Here is a 22,563-nt window from a genome sequence, read left to right on the forward strand (position 1 = left end):
GTGTACATTTAAAGTGACAGAAAACTGATCACACAAAAGTCATTATTCATTCAAAGGTAAGTTTATAAATGCAGCTTGGGATATTTACAAAAATCACAACTAGAAACAAAATATGGCTGTATATTTGCATACATTTCCTATGTGCACAAACACTTCAAAGATCTGTTCAACAGAGGATTTGTTTTGTTTTCATCCTCTCAATCTTGCACTTAAACATACATAACATTCACATATTTTTTGGGATTTCTGAAAGCTACCAGCTGCTGACTGAATGGAAGTTAAGAGGTCAATAATACTGCAGCAAACAGATTTACTTGAGCAACACTTCACACACATAGATGTGACCATCAGAATAATCCCCATAAATACAAATATCAGATTTAACTGATAAAATGCCTGAAACTTAAAAGATGTTTGACAAGAAATCTGCTGCAGCAGTGTTATCAGGACTACTGCAGTAAACACTTGTGCTTCATGGCTTCCATTTATAGTATTGAACATGTACATTATCACAGCACTGAAGACAGGCTTTTAGAAGGAAAGAGATCTAAAATTAAATGCATTTGAGAGATTGTAACAGGCTGAAAGACCACTCTAATTGGACATTTTCCACAGAACATCACTGAGATGACATGTGCATGTAATCTCTTAACATCTCACATGTCCATCAAATATCCACGCAATAGCCCAGCACGATGCTCGGTAATATACACTAATAATGCAACATGGGCACATCATTGAGAGTTACTTTAATTCAGTGCATTAAATTAGCTAATACACCGTCCCAATCAGGATTTGAGTTCATTTCATGTCAGATGAAAGGGATTTTATGGTGGAGTGGTGCCATTAAATGAACTAATGTAAATGACAAGTTCAGTACAAAGTAGAAATCCAATCCCCGAATTAAACTGATGAATACATTTCAGCTTGGAGAAAAAAACATCTATCAAAGCAACAATCAATGCTGATGCATGATAATGCATTAGCATTTTCGAGTCACTTATCACACAAAAATATCTATTCCGGTTCCAGCTTCTCAGATGTAATGTATAATTCAATGTAAACTGGGTATATTGTGGTCTGGGATTGTTGGTTGTACAGTCTATCTGAAGACGTCACACAAAGTTGCGCTTGGGTTTTTTCACTCTCAATTCTTAAGTTAAGTGTGGCACCAGCCCATTCTCATCAGAAATACAACCATTTAGGTCAACTCTGCAAGCACCTTATTATGACCAAGTATATTTATCTTCATTGTTAGATGGCAACCTGTAGTGGTGTTAGTAATTAGCATAGCAGCAGCAACTAAAAGTCAACGGTGAATTTGTGATGTTGTGATGCATAACGTCAGTGAAGTTACAGAAGTAACATACTTATTTTAACAATCTTTTTCTTAACCTTACCACGTAGTTTTGTTCCTTAAACCTAACCAAACCATGACAGTATGATGACAGTCGAGTACACCTGTTGCTGGTACGCTGCTACGGTCATGTCATTGTGGGAACAATGATATACGTCATTTTTGGGCGTCAATGGCAATCAACCTTTTCAGTCGTTTAGGTATGAGGATGTGTTGGTGATTCGGGTATACAGTAGATTAAAAAATGAATAGATAGACAGATGACACACAAATGTATTTAATATGGCTGAACGTTGAACAGGCTCTTCCTTTTGGAAGCCAATTGGACAACAATACAATGTGTGTTTTTTTTCACCCCCTACACTGTGAACAAGCAGCACAGTATCTATATAACACTCACCAGCCACCAACTCCCTAGACCTGGGAAATTCTAGCTACACGACTCACTGTTCAGCTGACATTAAGCCTTAGCACTTAGAGTTGTTAACAGCGAAAACTAAAGTGTTACCGAACATCCATACTGTCTAGACACCACCATTAGGGAATAATGTCTCAGTAATTACAACATACAGTAATGTACGTGAATTGATCTGATTCACACCCTTAGCATGGAGCAAGTTAATAAGCTGATGGGTGGCGGGAAGAGGTCAAGGGGTGTAACCACTGTTTGTCTGGTCAGACACATACAATAAACTAGTACAACTGAGAGTGAAGATGCCGGAAACCAAGCCATGACAAGAAGACCTTTACTATTCTGGGAAATGCTGGTGGTGATGCAATGATGACTTAAAATTTCCAGTAACTTTACACCAGAAAAAATCTGCTGAACTTTAGTTGTTCAAGTTGTCATAGAGCAGTGTAAGTGTACACTTAGCCGGCAACAGTTGCATCAGAGCATGTTTGTTGTATGTGAAGAGCAAGTATAAACTCACAGTTTGTGGACTACCTTTTTGAAGCCTTGAGTTTGGCATTATGGCTGTCACCATCTTGAAACTGATTGAGAACCCAAGGATGGCCGTGGTAGCAACTTGTCAATCACAGGGTAGTCATGGCCTAAAGCATATCCTGCTTCATTGTCTATTTTACTCTAAATGGGGCCATAATCAAGAAGATTAACTTAATGCCGCATTGAAAAGGACTTGAAACTAGAAATTGAGACCATAAACTCATCAGGAAACTGTTTACTGAGGTTATAAATCAAGTGAAAAGAAGGGTCATTATCTCATAAGCTTACATACAATCGGACTTCTTTTTGAAAGCAATGGAGTTACCCCCTTCTGGCCATTAGAAAGAGTGCAGATTAAAGACACTTTTGTATTTGCTTCACTTTTCATACCTGCAAGCTCCGTCCATATTTTAAACACTCCATGTTGAAAAGGGCAGTTAAACAGTGTCTTTCAGCTTGCTGTAAAATTCTCTTTAAAGAGAATAAACACATTTTGACTAATCATTTTATATATTTTTTTTTGTTTTAAAGTGTAGTCTGCTCTTGATACAGGGGGCAAAGCACCTTTTCACATTTCACCTTGAGTATTATCATTAGTTCTTTGATGTTAATCTTTACAGCAGTCTTCAATTCATGCAAAGTACTTGCTTTTCATTAAATCTCCAAACCATTAAGCAAATTAATGTTGTCACTGTGAGCCAACAGTGCAATACATTTTTATAATATATAACAAAAAATACCTTGGGAGAAGAGGCAAACCAAAAAGCCTTGCATAGAAGTGCCTTTCTCAAGTAATTAAATTTATCTTAAGGTAAGCTGGTGCAACAAATCAAACAGCATTATTCGCTGGCTATTAAATTGAAATTAAGTTTTGCTCTAAATCTTATTCACGCATGGTATCAACACCTGTGTCTCTCTTCAATTTTCAATTATCTTAAAAAACAGAATGTCTCATTCATCACTGGAGGAGACATTATTAATCATATCCTGGCTCTGTGAGGAATGACAAACCTGTTTTTCATCGAGCAGTTGGGAGGTTTTATTCGAGGAATTAAGATGCATCTAATCAGTTTAGTCCATTGCTTGAACTGTAAATCATTGTACTGACTCAACAGTGACCTTTCCAATGGAAAGATGAATCACACTGACATATTTTAGTATGGATAACCTATAATGCAAACCTAGGTCAAGAAACATGTGCTTTTTATGTGATATGGTGAAGAAGAGAGCGATAAATACGAGCGAGAAGATGATGTATCACGTCTACAAACATGATATTTGTAGTGTCAGAGTGAGTCCTCTTAGTTTCTCTGTGTTAAAGCGAAGCTAGCTAGTGTGAAAAAGTGTATTTCTCTCCTTTAACCTGTAACTCTCGGTAATATTCTCATGGTGGTGAAGATAGGATGTGTTGGGGCTCCTGTCCTGATAGACGATTTGGTGAACAGACTCACCAACTGTTTTCGTCTTTGTCTCTCTGTAGCAAGTGTTCCAGCATTCTTCCTTGAGATTTTTTGACTTCTGAGTTTTTTATCCTGTTTTTGGATAACACGTTGGGCTTTTCCTGCATTTTTTTGATGGCTAATCAATAGCATTATTAGATTTTGGTGCCAGCTTACTGGCTCACTGAAGCTGATGAGATTTACTCCCTTAGTATTGAAATTTGGTACCCAATAACAAGGCAATTAGCATGGAAGCAATTTTCTTCAGTGCCATTAAGGTATCTATGTTTGGTACTCAGCCCAACCAAAACATAAACTAATGTACATTTCCACACAACCTGCCCCCTTCTAGTATAAAATATCAAGGAAGTTCAATAATGCTGCATGAGACAAAACACACGAACAAAGGCTCTTGCCTCATCAATAGCATAGCCAGTAGGGAAAATACCTCCTGTTGAGATTCCTCTTTTACTTCAGGCTGAGCTGAGTTGACAGACTGGGGCTATGAGCGTGGTAAATCATCTGCTGTCTATCTCACTGCTGCAACACCAAGGTGTGTGACAGCTATTGTTTTAGTTCAAAGCCGCGATGTGCTACATTGCCAATCATACCTACATCACGAGTACCTGCAGTACAGTCTCTCTAAAAGCAGTAATTGTGGAGGACATTTCCAAAGGGAGTGGGCTGTGAACTACTGCCTCAATCTACAGTACATGAGTAAGAGAGGGAGAGTGATACAGAAGGAGGGATTACACAGCTCAAAGATTCAAAAAGATTTTCAGGAACTGTATAATGAAACACGCAGCATCCTACCATTTGAGAGTGGGAGTTCCAGGCGTCTGTCCAGAGGGGATTCGTATCCCTGGTACGGGAGGGAGGCAGGGAGTTTAACCACGACAGTAATCTTGCATAAAGTTTATATTCCATGAAAGTGTTGAAGAAAGAGCCTGATCATTACTTTAAGGCTGTACACAGCATAGTCCATTTTTAGAGAATAGTTTTAAAATGGTCATGTCATGGCACAAAAGTCAAGACTACCTTGGGAGCCAGATTATTAGTCATGCAGAACATAATTGATAAGTGATTGGTTTATGCTGACATGAAATAATCACATTTAGTATGTTTTGTATTTTGTATAATCATAATTATTCTATCATATTTTTTATAATCACCCATATCAACTTTTAAATCCTCAATGTACTTTCATATCTACACTTTTCTGTACTCACGACTGACTCTTTCACAGTGTAAGGGTCTGGCAGCTTCAGGAAAGCTAAAACCTCAACATCTGGCAGTTATCAGTCCTAATGTATGTAGGCATTTAAGGCATTGTTGTTGCAAGATGTACCGTCTGATAATTTATTTGTATTGAGTCCTGGGGGATATCCAAATCTCAGAACACACACACACATGCACATGCACATGCACACACGCAGGCACACACACACACACACACACACACACACACACACACATGTAAACACAGAAACATTAAACTAATGCACACACATCCACATCCTGTCCAGCAGACACATTCCAGTAAACTAGCTTTCTTGGAATTAGACTTGTGTAGAAACATAGAAACACATGCACATCGCTATACAAAACACAAAAATGAGAAGGTAATGTGTGCAATAACATATGAGCTGGCTAACATATGATACAATGTGTGTCTGTCCATTACCTTGGTAATAATGTTACTTTGATCTTTATACTTAGTGAGGATGACTGTTTCACACATAGGGTTGGATCAATACTAGTACTGCGAAATGGTATCTATATGTCATTGGTTCTCTTATGTATAGGGACTCCAAATAAATGTAATCTAAATCGTATTAAGATGTATAACTAGGCAAACAATTGCTCAATGTGCCCTCAATTTATTCACATATTCAGGCAGAATTTGCTATAATTTCATTGGAGTTTATGCTCATTCTCGAAAGCATTCTGACTACATGTAAGAACATTTTTATTTAATTGCAGACAAACTGAAAATGCTGAATGTTAAATGAAGAAATTAATGAATGACATTGACATATCGGTAGCAGTAGTGAATGCTCTTGGACACAAACATTTCAGACTGTAGTACCCATTCCTAATTACACAAAAATATGGTCATGAATAGGGCTGCACCATATATTGCTTTGGGATATAATAAACAAATAATGGGAATTATCATTTCTGCATCACAATTTTCAATCATGATAATGTGACTTTTGTTGGAGTCTGTATCAAACAAACATGTTTTCTTACATCTGGAGAACAAGATTTGTAGGCCAGGACATCTCTGCAGAACTACAGAACTTCATTATAATGTTGTTTTGTCACACATTTTACCTCTGATAAAAATAACTGCAGCTTCTCGCGATTTGGATATTGCAATTTGCCATATCATGATTTAGAAATGATTAAAATCAATTCTGCAGCCCTAGTCATGAATAATAAAAACATGAATAAAATCATCTTAAAAACATTTGGATGAAAAGATTCTGAAGTAGAACAGGGGCGCACTTCAGCAGCGGCACTTCCCATCTCGAGTGAATGCATCACAAAGTCACACAATACAGAGTGCACATGTCAGTGCCATCATAAGCGTGAAAGGACACAGTCTGTTTAAACTATTGAAAAAGAACTGAGCTTACGGTGCAACATATAAAGATGGACTCAGGTCATTCCTTTAAGCCGCCTACTCAGACCCTGTCAGTGTAGATTCTGAACCCGAGGTGATCTACTGCGGGGTCCCCATGTCTAGCAGTATTAGTGCAGTATACATGATATACTGTATGAGGGCTAAGCGGGGGCAGCCAGAGTGGACGGGTCAGAGAACAACACATCAGAACACGACCATAACAGCAGGGCTCTCTGACTGATTGGCTGGCTGACAGCACCTACTGCACTCAGTACTGATATAAAATATCAAACTGTGGAGTGACAGGAAGTGACACTGATGATGGAACTTCCTAGTTGCATTATAAATATGCTTAGTAAATCATAACGTAAAGATAAGTGGATGGACAGTATTCTTAGGAACAGTAAATGAAAAAATGTCCATTAATAACTGAATAACAGAGCTTTTTTTTTTTTTTAACAATGTATGCATTCCTAATATTCCTCTGTTTTACAATTAGCCCCCAAAGCCAACAATTACCCATCTCCATTGTTTCAAAGTGTTGCCTGTAAATCATGGCCAATTATTTACTCTTTAATGCAAACTATCATGAGGCCTGCAGGAGGACAGAATGCCAGAAAATGAATGTATCATCTATCTATTTTTCTGAACGCCATCATCTTTTGTCGGTTGTTACCAATGAGGAGAGAGCATCTGCAGCAGCATGCGGTAGCCTAGAGAAGAAGCACTGCGCCCAGTGTCGTTTTTCAGGGCGCGCCACCTATGTTGTGCAGCCGCTCCAAGTGCTTCAAGTTGAAAATCTCTAAACTTTGGGGTCATCAGTCGCTCTTTTTATGACAACCAATCATACATTTTAACGTAACGTCCGGTCGACGTTACATGGTCCAAATTAAATATAAGGGGAGATACCTTAACAGATACAAAAACTACTTGCACTTGTGTTATGTACTGTCTGTTGATGTATGTACTGTATTATGTGTATTGTTATGTGGCAGCCTTTTGTTCGAGACAAATCTCCCTTGGGACAAATAAATTAATCTTGAATCTTGAACATTAGATTGGGCGGGACTTGTCACCCTTGTAACCAAGAAAATGGAGGAGAAGCTTGTTATGGCTGTCTATCCTGAGCTTTTATCAGACAGAAACTATCATAACAGACACAGTAAAGCCCATTTGTGGGAGCAGATTGTCCGTACACTGAATGTCGCTAGTGGGTGTTTTATCACACTTCGTGTTGTAAGCTTGTTATTAGCCGTGTAGTCAGCACTCTCTTACCATAGCATTAGCAAATGTCAATCAAAACCAACGTGCAATGTGTTTTTCTCTTCAACCTGGTGCTCCCAAGCACACTGCCAGTGTTTTTCTGCCAGAGAGAAACGTTATGTGGACACGGGCCCTGAGAGAGGTGCCTCGTTCAGCCTCCGACAGCATACTTAATTTGTCAAATGTAGGTTGCATATTGTGAATTCAGAAAAAAAGGGAAAAGAAACAGTACTGCTACTTCTACTAATTACTTAATGGCAAAATGCCCAAATCCACACTATAAATAACTTAGCTCAGCACAAGCTCTGCATCTTGGATCTTTTCAATGTGTTAAATAGGTGAATGCACAGGGCTTGTTGGTACAAAGAGTACATCGGCTACGGACAGTAACCTTGGATATAAAGTATACTAATGCCTTGATTATGATAGTGGCGACAAGATAACAAAGTTGTACATTGAAGGTGTTTTGTTCTTGATCTTAAAACTTTATATTTTGTGGGTCATACTACAGGATTTATGCGCATTTTTAATACATTTTCTTGTCTTTCTAATCCATATTCTCTACTATTTATTTCACATTTACTAAGGTCCACCACACAGTCACATCTACTGTTACCTGCAACCTTCTCATGTTGCCAGTAAATATCTACACTGAGGAAAATTAGAGCTAATTGCCTTGCTTAGGGGCAACTATGCACTAACCGCTTGGGGAGAAAAAAGCATTAGTTATTCACTTTTCCTGTCTAGATTTTCTTGCAGTGCAGCCATTCAAACCAGATACCCTAACCTTCAGATAACGTCTGTACTTACAAAGAACTACGCAATTCTATTCTTCTGTATTTAATCTGACTGAGTGTGATGTCAGTGTATTGCTATTATTACGAAGGTAAGTAAATGCATCCTTGTATGTGGTCTTGTCCAGAGCTTGGTAAACCTTCACAGTAGCCTGACTTTTACAGATGTGTTGCTGTATCACTATTGAAAAAACAGAAGAGCTATTACTGTTGCTCTCTAGCTGGCCTTTCACAAACAAATAAAGATCATCGGTCCCCATCGACAACTCCATTTCATAAGGTCAACCTTGGCTTGGCTTTGAAACGTGTGCCACTTCGCATTAATACACTCTAAATTCAAATGTGAGTGGCTCCTCTCAATGGCACAATATCATTTACTACATCTGAACACCACAGGGACTTGTTTTTAGCTGTAAATGTTCAGAAATATATTCAAACTGAGGACCAAAGTTGAATCAAAAGATGTCTCTGCTCTAATTCTAAAATTCTCAGAAGTAATTGCTTTACTCTTTAGTTTGCAGTTGGGCTCTCCAAATTAAGTGGATTTAACTGAATCAATATAATTAATAGATTATTCTTTACAAATCAACATGTTTTTTTTGCTTGTTAGTCAACGGACGAACTGCCTCAAAAGTCTCCACACAAACTAAACACAGGATCTAAATGACCAAACCAAGGACATTATGTAAACAAAATCTGCATCATAGTCTTTGCTAACACTACTGTGTGCAACTTTGTGTCTTTATTTCTAAGGTGTCAGTTTGTCCCCTCATCTGTATTTGACACAGATTTCATATTTTTGGGTCCAGATTACTTAGCAAGTGCTCAAACTGCAATTTAAGATTTACTCCAGGGACATCTTACTGAGTGTTTATAACATTTTAATAATACTCATTGTTTCATAACATTATTCTGTTCAAACGAGGTAAACGAATACAACAAAAATGTTTTTTTGAGTGGCTTTGATTGCTTTGTAGAGGTAATTTTTACCAGCTCAAACCAGTGTTTTTCCAAGTTTAGCAAATAACTACTACATTAAGAAAAAGGCCAAAGAAGCATTGTACATGAAGTGACTAGAGGTGTGGACTTAATTGACTGATTGATTGATCGACTGCTTGATTGAAGCAACAGATCTCAGTCTTGCCTGTTTTGTCACGGGTTGGGAGGGACGAGACATGTCATCTGAACCAAACCTTCAAATCCAAACCGACACATACAAGCTAATACTGAGCAGGAAAAGCAGTTCACATTGTACTGTTCGACAAATCACCTGTTTTTACATCATATGCCAGCAAGTCATCTATTTAGTTATGTTTGCAGCGCAAAGCAACAATTTAGTGTGGAGTTCCTCTTTGAAGGAGTTGAGAGATTTAGAAAATGCTCTTCACATAAATAGTCACATGCTGTTCCTTTATATGTTAAACAAAAGGTTACAATACAATTACAACACCGAAATTGTGTTGTTCTATTATGTTGCCACAACTTTATAATTTCTTTGAGCTTGCTAATGTACGTGTAAGAGGGCATACTGTTTTCTGGTTTTCTTAATTATGTATTTTTCATTTTTCTGCTTTGGCTGGAATTAAAAGCAGATATCCAATTATGATATTGAAAATAAAACACACAAGAGTTTTTTGTTTCATTGAGAGCAGCCACATAATATTTCATTACCTAGACACCGGCACTCTCTCCATACAGGTTCACCTGTTCATTTACTGTATCTGGTTCTTTCCTCCCAGCAAGATCAGAGCGGTGCCAGGAGCTGTGGGTCCACCACCATCTGCCACAAACAGGCTGGCAGGACTAAGGGCATTTTGCTTGAGTGTATGTGTGTCAATGTGATGGTGTGTAAGGCCACCTCTGCTGTGAGTAATGAAACGGAAGCAAAGGGTTTGCTTCAGTAACTTGTTTTTATTTATGTACTGTATGTGCTTTCCAGCTGGTAGAGAGGAAACTTGGGATGATGCAACACACTGAGATAGAATATAAAGTGTGTGATTCTGTGTGTGTGTGTGTAGGAAAGAGAGCGGGGGAGGGAGTGGGAGTGATGCAGGGAGTGTGATGCCACTGCTGTGGCAGATTGATGTGAAAAGCAGCAGAGCATCACTGCCTCTGCACAGGGTAAACAATGATGAGAGAAGAGCTAATGAAGGCTTGCGTGAGGATGTGTGTGCGCACGTGTGTGTGTCTAATGGTGGTGTCTGATGCACCACGCAGGTGTATGTCCATGCATGATAACATGTGTGAGTGTCTCAGAATCTGCATGAGTGTCAGGGGGGATGGTAGATCCAGAGGAAGAATCATCTTTCTTCACCATCTGTACCTCGGTGCTTATCTTTCATTTTTCACTGCCAAGCTTTGCATCACTCCCTTCACCCATTCACCCGCTTTCATTCACAATTATTATGTGAAGCAAGAGAGGGCAATGTGAATCAGCGTATGTAATTTTACATCATAATATTCATCCATATGTACATTATCTAGAAAATCAATTAAGAGGGGGCATATATGCCTTGATTCTTTGATACAAAAATCATGTAAAAATCCAAATTGCAATACAATAGTAGATTTTCAGTATCGTCCACCATGATCTTATACGCCAATTTACACACACTAAAAATTAGACTCTATGCTCTTACTGTATAAAGTAATGCTCGGAAGAGGGAGAAAATAAATATTTGATCTATAAATATGTCAATTAATATGTAAATTCACAGTGAATAGAGTGGTGTAGTGATGACATATTTTTGTAGGCTAACCTGGACGTTAGCATTGCCCTGGTCCCCAAAAAGCCAACAGGATTTTTGAAGTGGATTTTGGATAACTGGCAAAAATGAACTCTGTGGCAAACACAAGTCTATGATACTTACATAGTTTGCTCAGCTATAAGATAAGCTTCACAGATGAACACCACTTCAATCTACAAGTTGTTAAGTTAGAGTTAGAATAGTCTGTAACTAAAGTCTGTACATTGTCAGTTTGACCAATAGCACTGCCTGTTGCCCTATTAGTAAACTAGGCAAATATTAATTAATATTAATATTAATTAATATTAACAATCATAACATCAAATAATATGAGAAGTACTGTCCGGAAGCATTTTGGATTTGACACGTTAGATGGCAAAAATGTGAATAAAGGTGTGTCTTTTTTTAAAAAACACAACTGCCAGCAGTAACACCAAAGATCTGGTTGACAAAGGCAATGACTGGTTGGTTGTCTGTTTGAGTAACCTGATTTACTCCATGGCTTTATGACTTTAAAGTAACTGGCTTTTACTAAACTGGCTCTCTCTGGTAGCTGGCTGTAGAGCCTGGTTGCATTGCTTTACAGATGAAATCAGTGTAAGCTGAGCTTGGCTGATCTGTGGCCAGAGTGCCAAAGTGTGATTATTTGTGATAAGAGTCTCCATGTGTCTGTGTTTGTTAGATAAAACTGTGCATGTTTTTCCTCATTTCCTTGCATGAGAAAGCTTTGCTTCCTAGCAATGCTATTTTCTACCAGGGAAAGAAGGGGGAAATGTCTTATTAAGAAGTGGTCTCTAAACATTGGGAAACAACAAATAAATTCCGGCGAAATCTAGATTAATGGGCAGACTGAAGGGTAAGGGAATGTGTATGGGGCTCCAGCTAAATGGCCTGCCCGGATCTTGCTAGACTGAATCAGACTTAGAAATAAATTGCGTTAAGGAGGCAGTCTGAAGTGGGAGCTATCCAGCAGCACTACCCTCTCCTCTTCTCTTGTATCACTCAGAGAGTCATTGCTACCCAAAACATGTCTCAGGCCCCTCTACCAAAGCTGTTGCCAGCACAGACTTCTTCATGGCAAAAACCGTTTTGAAGACACTTGCCAACGTCCTCTATAAATAACCACCTGATCCACACAGCTGCCGCTCATTCATTTGAGGACATTTATATTTAAGGTGAGCCAAATGTCCCTCCACCACAGCCATTTGGCATTATTCATGGTGGCATTTCAATTAAAATAAGTGCAATAAGTGAAGGTGGATGAGGGAATGAGTGGTATAACATGAATGAAGAGACTGATAAATACAGTCATAAATACAACTCGATAGCTTTAAGTGATGTTCAGCTTTACAGAGAGCGGGAATCAGAGATTTTAGAGTGTTTTCAGGTGAAACACAAAATTAAATGGAGCAACACCTACACCACTCTTCTAATGTATCATACTTGCACATACATACCATTACATGCCTTAAGATATGATAATTTCTCTTGTTCAGCTTCTTTTCATTCTAGTAGTTTCAGAGACAAGTAGGGCAATCAGCCCATGTGAAAGCAGTTGACAGCTTTGCTGTGTCCAGACTTTTGCCAACATGAGCTTTCAGCTTGTTACAGTAAAAGAGTGTTTTCTTCTCTACAATGAAAAGACTTTGCTTTGTGAAACTGCTTGTTTGCCTTAAATGCAACGTTAACTTTTCTCCATATTGCTAGAAAGATAGAAATAGACGTAACACTGACATTGCAAACATAAAAGATCAGGACGTGACCTTGGATTGTTCGAAGAAATGCAAAACACGTCCTTTGTACAACTTTCATCCTGACAGATGAAAGTTTTCAGCATCAGCATAGATACCGGTGATGAGGACACTTATATAATCTGAACTTCTTTGAACAGCTAGATTTAAGAATTTTCGAGCGATTATATTGCTTGCAAAGTCACATTAACCTACTGTGGATGGCTTTTAACTTTATATAACTTATAACTTTTCATATTTAAAAAACAAAACAAAAAGAAAGATGATGCCAGTTTTTGCCAAGAAGGTTTTGACTTGCATGAGATTTATTCTTCAAATACCGTTTAAGAATAAACAAATTCTTCAGACTTCAAACCTACAGTTCTGTGAGTTGGGACTAGGGCACAGCACAATGCTTGGAGTGAAATGCTAACATCAGTTTGCTAACATGTTCACCATGACAGCTCTAATATGTTGATGTTCAGCAGGTATTTACCACGTTCACCATCTTAGTTTCGTGTCTTAGAAATACATTTCGAAGTCATCACTTTAAATTGTAAAGGTCAGGGGATAAAAGTATTCACTCTTATTCATTCTTAAAATATCATGAATGCGGGTACCAACATTTCCCAGAGTTGCTGAGTTATTTTGATAAAAAACAAAAATGTCAGCCTCATAGTATAGTGATGCTAGAGGATCCAAGTTCACGACTAACCTCCAGACCAACATTGCCTTTACTCATGCTGCTAACAGGAGTGAAAACTCTAGATTCTCAATATACTTTATACATGCTAATCATTCATATTTTAAACAGTTTAAGCGTAAAATTATTATAACATTTGAGACCAAAGCAAAGCCATGAGAGAATATGACCCTTGACGTTGCTGGGAACGATCGAGGTAGGTTTGAGTGATACTCATGCTCAACTTCCTTTTGAGGTTTAAAGCAATATTTTTTTAATCTGAATGCCTTCCTTGGCACCAATATTTAATTAAAATGACATCAGTGGTTTCACTCACTCATTTCTCCACATCCTATTCATTTGGTATGTCAGCCTCCTGATCTCTGTTGCACTGTTGCCATGGCACCAGTGCCACAAGCAGATAAAGCTGATGAGCCAGTGCTTTTACACTGTAGCTAAAAAAATATGATTGCTGTTCCCTCTCCTTCTTTACCTTGACTCACAGGTCACTGTTAGAACTATGTTTGTGATAATGTTCCATAATATTTTTTTCTGTGAGTCAAACAGGTCTGGTACTTGAATGACGACTTAAACAAGTTATACCGATTGTTTTAAGTCAACTTGAGGAAAGACAAAATCTTAAATCAATACATGCAGATGTTCAGTGAACAGCTCTGAGAACTACAGCTGCCAAGAAATACATGTTTACTTCCGCCAGTCAGAATGTATAATGACGTGTAAACCATACAGCAATTCAGTTCAATTATCAGTCAAATCCAAGACACTCTTGAGTTTTCTGGTCTACCATGCTAACCTGTCAGTTTATCAGTATAGATAAACCCAACGTTCCTGTTGCTCAAGTGACCAAATTATCTCTATTAGCTGTTCTTAGGTCATAATGTTTAGTTTTTATTGAACAATGCAACACCTAAGCATTCTACACAATGCTCACACTGAGAAGTATACCCTTTCAACCATTATGCCCCACTCTACTGGAGTATCTAACACAAATACACCTGCAACTTCACCTTCTATTTTAAGTTTTACCAACATGCACTTTAGGTTTACGTGACACAAAAAAAACCCTTCTGCCTCAAAAGGTTTCAGCAGTTAATGGCCTGAAACAACCTTCATGTACAAGCACATGAGTAATAGCTGGTGTTGTTGTTGTAGACATGAGCGCAAGCAGCATCAGGTCTTGTTTACCCAAAATCCACCAACAGCTCAGGAGGTATGCTGATCGGTCTATCATGTTCCTGAGGTCATTGCGGACTGCTGGAGGGATGTTTGTAAGTTTAAAAAGGTCACACACGCTGCTGGGAAGAATAAAAGCAGTGTGCCTGTAACAGCGGCGAAATGCCACACTCAATAGAGTGTGCAAACACACACACAAATACACACACATACACAGTTTATAGCACACATCTGTAATTCAAGTCAGAATTTCCTGTCATGTAGAGCTGCAACAATTTGTCAATTAATCAATATAAGTCAATCAAAAGAAAATTAGGTGCCAATTATTATTACTATCGATTAATAATTGAAGTGATTTTTTTTAGAAAATATTTTAAATATTTGCCGGTTCCAGCTTCCTAAATGTGAGGATTTGCTCCTTTTTTGTCATTTATGATAGTAAATGAAGAGTCTTTGGGTTTTGGAATGTTGGTTGGACAAAACATTTTCAATTTAAGTTATGCTGCAATGAATCCAAAACTCAAGGTTGTGCTGATGATTAGCAATTATTATCAGAGGAAAATAAATGTTCTAGACACAACCACATTGTCCAGACTGGATTGTAAAAAAAGACACCCCTGTGTGAAGGAGAAACGGTCGCCTGGCTATGTTGCATGTTGCCTTCTGTCGTCTGACGTCTCTAATCTTTGCTTTGCCTCTCAGTGACACATGTGCCCACCGTAGTCAGGCACTTACTACAGGCCAAGTAAGTGCTGTGCCACTTTCTCAATACCAGACAGGGGAGAGTCTGTAAAAGGTTGTGATGAATCATAATCTCAGCAGGATGGCTCTCCCTGGCCTCTGTCACTGTTCATCACACTGACCAGGAGCAATGATTGTATGAGGAAACAAGTATATCATATATCACTATGGCCTTCCACCTTCTATCTTTTCTGAGGTTATTACTAAAGCATCTTACCAGCTAATGTTTGTGCATCTTCAAGATGCACTGTATTTGATGCTTAAGATTATTTAGACTTAACCTCATCTGTAGCTGAAAAAATCAGTATGCCTGCCTGTGAGATAATATCCTTAGAGCTTGAGAAGGAATGTGCTGTGAAAACCAACTGATTCTGTTTCGCCAGAAATTTGCTTAAGAGGAACCACAGTGAAAACAGGTGGTAAACTGGAAGGCATGAAAGACTGACAACAGGTAACCTTCGTTTACAGAACCTCAAAGTACCTTGGAGTGCTGTCTGGGAATGTTAAAAATCTTCGGGAGAGGACTAGATGTGTGATGAATTAGAAGTGAAAAGTTGGCCAACTCAGAGGCTCAGTAGAACTAAACAGTGTCAATCTGGGGGACCTGAATCACTGAGAGAGGAGCTGAACAGACTGAAATGGTTTTCAGTAATTAAACATCAAACTGCAATGTCTATGTAATGATGTTTCGTTTGCAGCCAGAACTCTTCCATGAATGAGTATTGTCCAAGTCCTTTCAAGCAAGTCTTGCCACTTGACGCCATCTTGAAGTGAATGGGGAGAGAACCATAGCTTCAAATTAAATGGTCACCTGGATATAAAAACTGCATGTATATTGTCACCAGTCATATCTGATAATAAACATTTAGAAGTTCAGTGACTTTGCCCCAAAATAAGGTTAAAATGCCTTTTTCCCACAAGTCATACTTCTACTGCGCATTTGCACGGTTTCACGACACCAACTTCTTTTACGGGTGAGTAAGGTACAGAGTCCTGCGATGTGACGCTGTCTGCTCATCCCACCAGAGCACTTGTAAAATTGCTAGTTTAATATCTAATCTTTAAGTAGTCTCACCTCACTTGGTAATCCTGTACATTAGTGTGATATCCTCCTCTTCCATGCATATTAGAAGTCCAACTGCAGTCGCACCAAAATCTCTTATAATGTCTCTGGTATTGTATGTTGCTTTTATGTGGTCCCTACATTATTCAACATATTTCATCACATTTAACTTCTTATTAACTATCTTGTGTCTACAGAAGATTTCCTGCAACTACAGACAAAGTAACAGACACACATAACAATGTGTGAATACATTAAAGTTCACATATATGCTCCTTTTCAGGTTCATACTTTTAATTTGGGTGTCTACTACGAAATGTTTACTTGCAATAATTTTCAAAAAGGTAACACATGATAACTTTCATTGATAAATAGTAAATTTATAGTTAATTTAGCTTTAGGTGCTGGTTATTTCACTGTTAAAAAAACAATGAAATGCTTTATAAACCATTTATTAAGCAACTGTAAAGGTTTATAAACATCAGTTGCAACTTAATAAAGGCTGTCCAATTAATGTTTATAGATGAATTACACAGTATTTATCAACCATTTACAAAGTCTTCACACACAGTCTTCACATCAGTTGCAACTTTACAATAAACAATGCTGAATAGGTGGTTTGAAAAAAACATTTAATTGTTTGTTAACAGTGAAATAACTATTAATTAAGCTGAATTAACTATAAAATTGCCATAATATAATGGTTACTATAATGTTTTAGTTTGGTTACCTGTGTTTTTTGAAAATTAGAGCAAGAAAACATTTTCTAAGAGACAGCTGCAGTTTAATTAACTGAAAATGTAGCATTTATTAAAGATGATGAATATAGTGATACCAAAACACATTATTCTTCTCATACTGTCCCTCGCTGCAGCACCTTTATTCGCCTTCTGTCTGCACACTCTCCTTTAATGCCTGTTTTTTAAAGCGATCTATATTTATATAGCACCTTGACCTGCTTTATGATCAAAAACGAAATGGAAATCTCACTTTATGCAATATAAGACTTTTAAAACTCTTATTAAGTACCCTTAAGCAAGACACCTTAGCCATACAAGCTTAAAGAAGCAGTATGAGGAGATAAATGTCTGAAATGCACATACATCTAACAGCTTCTAGCTACTGCAGGTACTATAACAACAATCACATTTTCTTATTATCAGCATCCTGTTGCCAGTGACCCCACTTAACCAACCGCTATATATATACTACTATAAGTTGCATTGGATACAAAGGCTCCCCAATATGGTACACTTTGTTCAAGGCTGGTCCTTTCCTTGCCCTCTTCTACACATGCAACACTAGACGTGCATGCATCTTAATAGTTTGTTGAACTTCAGATAATTACCACTAAGCACAGACCTCAGGGTTGCCTAACAAACCAGTTAAAATTGTGTGAATTGCACCTCTGAGGCACAAGCCTTGATTTAAAGGCTACATTTGTATTCAGCACAACGGTTTCATTCATTCCAACGGAACAATGCAATCGAGAGTGAGAAGAGAGAAAAACAAACACTACGAAAAACACAAATATATCTGCCAAGAAAATTCTGTGAAGCACAGCCAGAAGGGATGTTGCTCCCAAAAACCTGTCTTCCTCCCTCGAGTCCCCTCTTCCAACATAATGAGGCGCCCAGTGAACACCGCCTCCAAACCTAGCATCCTGGGAAATACGCCCACACAGAGGAGGCTCATAGGTCAATTCACTTACAGGGCTGAACCACCCTCAGTGCATCCAACAGAGGTGAGCCAGAGACACATAGATGCATGTCTTTAAATGACTGCCTGCAGGGGGACGTGAAACCAAAAACAAGCCAAGCTGAGACGCAAGGAGAACATGTGGAGAACAGATGGGCAGGGGGAACTCAGACTGCATAATATTTCAAATGTGAGTCTATGCACACACTCACACACGGATACATACACGGTCACAGAGCCTTCAGTACCACTCCTGTTCATCCACATAAATGTTGCAGACGTAGTCTCTCCCAACCCCTGGGAACACTGATGAAAACAAGTGAAGGATCATGCAAAATTAGCCAATCAAAGCTTTCTTTGGCCAAGATTTTAATCCAGTTTGTCTCCACTATCTCCTCTTCCTTTCCCTTCCCCTGCTCTCTCCTTTTTAATCAACACCTCACTTCTTTACTCATCTATTCCTCAACTTCCTTTTGTTCTCCTCCACTTTCCTTGGCAGGAAACAATCTACCAAAGGCCTTATCTAATGAATCTACCAGAGGGATACTCACTCACACACACGCACAGTAACATGCTTACAGACGCTCATTCACGTACGCACGAATGCCAGAAAATCAGCTGGAATTAGCTCATCGAAATCACATTACAACAGTGCTCATGATCAGTTTGTACACCACGCCTCTTCCAATTAAAACATGAGAAAACAGTTTCTGGTTGTGAACATTGCTGATATGGCCCTCATGAAGTCTCTCATAAAACTTGGGGAAAAAGTAATTGCCCCTTCTTCCCCCCTCTCTCTCCTCTCTCTCAAGATTTACAACACCATCAATGTATGACAGCACGCTTTTCTCTTGAAATGTCAGTTTGGGCTTGAATGATACAGAGTTTCATGGTATTCAAAATGGCACAAGACATAGTGGGTTCTTAATCAAATGTTACAGAAAAGCAATTCTCTCCAAGGTGACCTGCGTTGCTTTGCACCAAGTCACAGTAATGAGCATTTTAAAGCCAAAGCAGAGACAGGTAACCCTTATCCTCAGCTCTGAATCCATCATCAACACAACATTTATTTTAGTCCTGAAAGAAAGACAGAAAGAAGCTAATCGTTGCAAATAAAAATCCCACTAATACCTAATTAAAGCACACTTACCATCTTAATTCACATTTGACAATCTTCTTTTTCCTGTCCATAGGCACTTGACAGGAAAAGCAACAAAACTCTCACACTGGAACGAGCCTGAGGTTGTTTACTGAGTACACACAGATGCACAGTGAATCTGCTGTCATAAAGAATAATAGTCATTAGTTAGCCAAGAAATAACCTAATAACACTGAGCTGCCTTCAAGCCTGTTTTGATGAATACAACACCGATTGCTAAACCGCTGTGGTGACGCCAATACAATAATCATCGGGGAGCTTTTTCCCAGATAGCAGACGAACATGACCTGGAATCTTCGGGCTCCATTTGTCTTTCCTCCCTCTCTCTTGCTCACTGCTGAATCCTTATTGAATAAATGTTAAGGCGACCTAGGCACAGATGACACATTGCAGTCTACATAGCAGAGCCTTAATTGAAGCCTATTTATCACTTAGGATAGCTATGTTGCCAATGTGGGGGAGGAGGAGGGAAAGCAAACCACCAAACTGAAGCAAAAGCAACACTGAATAAAAAAGGGGTGGATGCTAAAATAACAGATTTTTCTTCCTGTTATTCCATGCACAAGGTTAAATAATGATATTTTTTTCATTAATGAGGATAAATTATACTATTCATCACATATCTGTTCACTACGGGATAATGCTGTTAATAATGCACTGGGAAGAGGTGGACAGATGTTACTGATGAAATCGAGGCACTAAACATAAAGACATCCGAGGTCAAAACACTGGAACGTATTTGTTTTTTATGGCCCCGAGGATGACTGAATTATTCCATTCAATGTTGACAATATACATAAGGGAACAGTGTATGTTAATGTTTGTTTGCACTCTATGCACTATGTGTTTGCAGTTGCGGCGTAAGCATGATCTACGTCTACATCATATGCGTATGGGCCTGTGGGTGGGGTGCCATGTCTCTGTATGTGTGCATGTATGTATTCTGGTGGAGTATGCCTCGTGACATCGACCTGGAGTGTAATTAATCAGGCTAACCCGGTAGCCCATCAATCATAGCTGTCTGTGACACTGTGCAGAGAAACATATACACACTCACAGAAACACAGAGAGATACACACACAAACACACTAACACTATGAGAGAGGCTGAAGCACAATATCGCTACTTCCCAGTAGGTTTTCTAAGAACAGAACATAACAGCAGACAGACAGCCTCATGGTCAACCAGTCCAGACAGTGAGTTACTGCCAGTCCCACATTCATCTTAAGTATACTAGCACACATGGGTATTGTGGGACCAAGTACATTGGAAGATACAAAGTCTGGCCTGCCCCTTGTATTTTTAAACTTTCTAGTGAGAGTGTATCAGGTGCAAAAACAATAGAAAGACAACTACAGAGAACGGTCGGTAGGCATAACGTAATCCAAAAGGTTGCATCGTACTGGTTCCCTTGATAAAAAACCCAATGTGATTTTTGAATTGGAATTTGCATTATTGCAGGAAATAAGCTCTGTGGCCAACACTAGTTAATCATACTTACAAGTTTTGTTCAGCAAGATAATGTTCACAAATGAACACCACTTATATGATTTTTTAAGACTAACTGCAATTGCAAGAAGGAAAAGGTTAATGTCCCAGTGAGCAAAAAGTGGTCTAGATCACGTCTTTTAGACATCATTTATGGACATCCAAGACGTCTAAAAGAAGTCCTCTGGGGAGCCAGAATGAAAGTTTTTTATACGTCTTTTCTGGACGTTGTATAGACGTTTATATATCGTTTATCGTATAAAAGACTTCTTGGATGTTGAAAATCTTGGATGTCCATAAATGATGTCTAAAAGATGTGATCTAGACCACTTTTTGCTCACTGGGGTAAGGCTATAAACAAACTGCAGTGGCATGACTACTACACAACACTATATACATTTACTATACTAAACACTGAGTTAAAAGAGTTAGCCACTTGTCATTTAGCCACGTATTAGCAACTGCCTTTTTTTAAGAGACGTAAACGCTTTAATATTCACAAATGGGGTATTTACCGACATATTTTGACATAGAACAAAATCTCTTGAGCTTGTGTTAACCACAGACCTTAACTGCTGGCATCTAACCAAAAGCCCATTCAAAAAACAGGTCACAAATATATAGTTTCACTTTTTACAAAGCCCAAAAAGCAAACATATTTCAAACAGGAGTAAATAGTACATTTGTTTGTGACTAATACATGGATTAATACACACTGATGTGTGCGCTAGAGATTGTTTACAGCACCACGAAACTTGGATAGAGGATGGGCATTGGCTCAGAACACATTAACATTAACTTTTCTCAGGGAATAATGCATGGGTCTTGGAGGTATCTATGAGTGAGTACAATTTGATCCACATAAAAATCCAAATCTAGCGGATTCAAATATGTTTTATGTGATATTAGATTAGCCTTGATTGAATTAAAGGGGACTTTTGGGCCTTGGCGAAGGTTATGTGGTCTACTGAGGGCCGTTCTACTTGTAATAGAAAAACTTGTGACTTTTTAATGTTGTAATACTTTTTGGACACCCATTGAAGTCTGAGGCACATAGGAATAAGCTATATCAGTCTTTGGCTATTAATATACTTAACTTTCATCTCAAATCTTTGTTATCCTTCATGACAAGATAATGACAGTGTTTTGAGTGATGTGGTTAATACATGCCCCAAAACAGGCCCCAAGCGGTTAATACATTTTCACCATCATGAGGAATGATGTTTAAAGGGAACGTCAGTGCTGTGTGTTGTTAGCCTGTGTGTGAATGTGTAAACGGATATTGAGAGAAGGCAGAGAGACAGATAACTGTTGAGTGTCTTGTCACTAGGCCTTATATGAGTGTGTGAGACAGAGATAGGAGGACAGTGTGTGAGGAAGACAAAGAGAGAGGGGACGATGTATGTAGAGGGAAATCAGGAAGACGGAGAGGAAAGCAAGAAGCAGACAAACAGCCGAGAGATGGTCCAGCACTGAGGCATATGGCAGTGATGTAGATAATACCAAGCAGTGGGCCACCACACAGCCAGTATAATGTGGCTGGAGGCATGCAGGCCAACCAGCTCCAGGCGCCAGTGAAAGGAGCCACTGGACTTGGAAAAAAACATGGGAACTATAGTAAATCCCTGATGAA

The 22,563-nt window shown here is 38.6% G+C and overlaps 1 protein-coding gene across 1 annotated transcript in view; it reads right to left on the bottom strand.

Moving 5' to 3' along the window:
* asic1b (acid-sensing (proton-gated) ion channel 1b) overlaps window positions 1–22,563 on the bottom strand; it is a 157,867-nt gene that overhangs the window by 78,818 nt on the left and 56,486 nt on the right. The window lies entirely within an intron of this gene.

Source organism: Pagrus major, chromosome 6, assembly GCF_040436345.1.
Source record: "Pagrus major chromosome 6, Pma_NU_1.0".
In the NCBI taxonomy this organism is placed as follows: Eukaryota; Metazoa; Chordata; class Actinopteri; order Spariformes; family Sparidae; genus Pagrus; species Pagrus major.